Source organism: Carlito syrichta, unplaced genomic scaffold (genome assembly GCF_000164805.1).
Source record: "Carlito syrichta isolate Samal-C Ts95f unplaced genomic scaffold, Tarsius_syrichta-2.0.1 Scaffold290815, whole genome shotgun sequence".
NCBI classification, from domain to species: Eukaryota; Metazoa; Chordata; class Mammalia; order Primates; family Tarsiidae; genus Carlito; species Carlito syrichta.
This window is the reverse complement of record NW_007234911.1, coordinates 94,954-98,275: the sequence shown is the minus strand read 5'-3', so window position 1 is coordinate 98,275 and position 3,322 is coordinate 94,954. Positions and strand designations below refer to the sequence as shown.

Below are 3,322 nucleotides of genomic sequence, written 5' to 3'. Positions count from 1 at the left end.
ATTAGATATACAAGGAACCTAACTCAACAAAATAAAGGACATCTGCAACAAGTCCAAAGCTAACCGCATACTTAATGGTGAAACACTGAAAGCATTTCCTGAAAGATGAGGAACAACACAAGTTGTCCCATTCTCACCACTTCTATTCACGTTAGTACTTGAAGTCTTAACCAGGGTGCTTAGGCAAGACACTACACGAAAAAAAGCCTGTTAAAAGTGGTAAGCAAATTTAATGAGGTTGCAGGACAAAACCGAACATACACAGAGCTTCCACCTGCAGCAGAGATGGGTCTTTGCGTCCATCAGTCTCCTACCAGGGTCAGGCCCAGGTGACCTGTGTTTTTTCCCTGGCTGCTTTTAAGATTGTGGGGAAAAAATGAAATACCAAGGAAGTAAAAAACTATAATGAAACAAGGTGTATATTTCTTTTTCCTTTTTCAGCTTGAGACTTACTATAGTTCTAGGAAACAAAGAATCATGGGGTACATGTGAAGATTTGTTACATGGGTATATTGCATGAAGGCAAGGTTTGGGCTTCTGTCAAGCCTATCCCTCCACCAGTGCTGAAGAACTTCCTTGAAGGTCAGCTACTGAGTTAATGAGACGTGATTTCAAGTCCCAGCCCGTCTGTGAGATTCGCAGCAATACATTTAGACAACTTATATACATCTTTGCCTGCTCAGGACTCTGCACAGCCAGGACAGAAAAAAACAGGAGGAAGAATGACTGCAGGATTGATGACAACCTAGTGACAGAACTCAGTGACACTCCATGAAGTGGCAATGACTTCTTCCTAAGAAATGCGGGCATTGCTAGACCCTGCTCAGAAAACTCTAGGCAGTGATATGATGCTGGAGAATTTTAGGAACTTGGCCTCACTAGGATATCAGCTCTGCAAACACAGTCTGATCTCTATGGATCAGGAAGAGCTGGGGACAGGGGGATTCTCCAAAGTGCCTGTGCAAATTGGGAAACTCAACTTAAAAGAAAAGATGTAATTCCTATGCAGAACGCTCCTGGGGAATTAATATCCAATGGCCTGAAAAGATCCAAACTCAACCTGGTGAGAAACCCCTGCAATGTAATCTTTGTGGAAAATTCAGAGAGAACTCTTACCTTTTTGGTACAAGATATTGCAATGGAGAGAAATGTTATAAATATACAGGATATGGCAAGTTCTTCAGCCACTCCTCAACTCTTAGGAGTCACGTGACTACTCACATGGGAAAGAAAACTTGAATTTAATGTCTGTGGAAAAGATTTCAATCAAGAGTCATCCCTCAGGAAACACTTAAGAACTTTAAGAAGACAGAAGTCTCATGAGTATGATCAATGTGATACGTCCTTCACCCTACACTCTTCCTTCTCAGTACATGAACACATATTGAGGGAAACTTAGTGGATGTAGTGACGATGGAAAAAGTCTCCCCTTAATCTCCACAAAAAAAACATACTTTGGAAGAGAGCTTGGAACGTTGTGAACATGGGAAAGCTTCCACTGACCCTTTATCCCCCAGAAGTGTGTCATATTGGAGAGAAACCCTATGAATGCAGTGACTGTGGAAAAGCCTTCATTGTTGTCTTCCCTTAAGAAGCACATGAGATCTCGCACTGGAAAGAAACTTTATGAATACAATCATAAGGTTTTGTGGAAAATCCATCAGTCAGAGCTTTTATTTTAATATATACAAAAGAACTCATACTGCACTGGAAAGAAACTTTACCAGTACAATCATAAGGTTTTGTGGAAAATCCTTCAGTCAGAGCTTTTATTTTAATATGCACAAAAGAACTCATACTGGAGAGAAACTCTATGACTGTAAGGAATGTGGAAAGACTTTTACTGTTCCTTCATCCCTTCAGAAACATATGAGAACCCATACTGGAGAGAAACTCTATGAATGCAGTGACTGTGGAAAAGCCTTCATTGATCAGTCATCCCTTAAGAAATGCACAAGACCTTACACTGGCGATAAACGTTATGTCTAGTCAATATAGAAAAATCCTTCAGTATAGGCACCTATTATATTGTACACAAGAGAACTAACACTGGAGAGAAAACCTATGAGTGTAAAAACTGTGGGAAGACCTTTAGGAATTTCTCTTGCCTGAGGGTAGATGTAAAAACTTGCACTGGCTGGGCTCGGTGGCTCAGCCTATAATCCCGCACCTTGGGAGGCTGAGGTGAGTGGATTGCCTGAGCCCACGGGTTCAAGACCCACCTGGGCAACTTGGCAAGACCTCCTCTCTACAATAAATCAAAAAATCAGCCACGCATGGTAGCATACGCCTGTAGTTCCAGCTACTTGGAAGACTGAGGCGGAAGGATCGCCAGAGCCCAGCAGGTCGAGGCTGCGGTGGTCAGGAGTAGCCACTGCACTCCAGTCTGGGCGATGGAGTGAGACTCCAACTCACACTGTAGAGAGGTCTTATAAAAGTATTCAGTGTGAAAAAGCCTTCAGCACAAGCACTAACCTTATAAAGTACAAGTGAATACTGACTGGGCAGAAATTCTATGAATGAAATGACTATTGGAAAACATATGTTATCCATCATGCCACATTCCTCATTTTACACCTTACCCTGGAGAGAAACCCTGTGATGACTAATGTGGAAAAAAAACTTCAAGCACAACTCTTAATTTATGTTATACGGGGACAAACCTTATAAATGTAATGGTTTTGTGACTGTTTTTATCAGTGAGTGTTTCATCCTTAAAAATGCTATGATGTATTAATTTATAATTATTAAGGGTTATATATCACTAAATTCTGCTTAACTTATATCACAAAAGTTTAGGTATGTAGTATTATAATTTAGTTTAATATCCAAATCTCATCAAGATGTCTTGGACCTACAAGTTATTTAGAGTTGTGTTATTAATATGAAGATCATATATATTATATTTTAGTTATCTTTTAGTTTAATTACATTGTAGACAGAATGCATGCCTTCATGATATTTATTCTGTATGACATAAATTCAAACAAAATTTTTGGAAACTTACTGTGTGATGTACTGTGACTGACTGAACTAGTTGCTGTCTAAATATCCATTCCTCCCTTCTTACTTAAACAAACAACTCCATTGAAAAATGGGCAAAAGACATGAACAGACACTTCTTTAAAGATGACATACAAGCAGCCAACAGACACACAAAAAAATGCTCAGCCTCACTAATCATCAGGAAAATGCAAATCAAAACAACAAGGAGATACCATCTAACTCCTGTAAGGATGGTTATCATTAATAACTCAAAAAACAACAACTGTTGGCACAGCTGTGGAGAAAAGGGAACACTTCCATACTGTTGGTGGGAATG

General features: G+C 39.7%; 1 pseudogene; it reads left to right on the top strand.

Moving 5' to 3' along the window:
• The first annotated feature begins 722 nt into the window (after positions 1 to 722).
• On the top strand, positions 723 to 2,523 carry LOC103256635 (annotated as a pseudogene).
• The last annotated feature ends 799 nt before the right edge of the window (positions 2,524 to 3,322 follow it).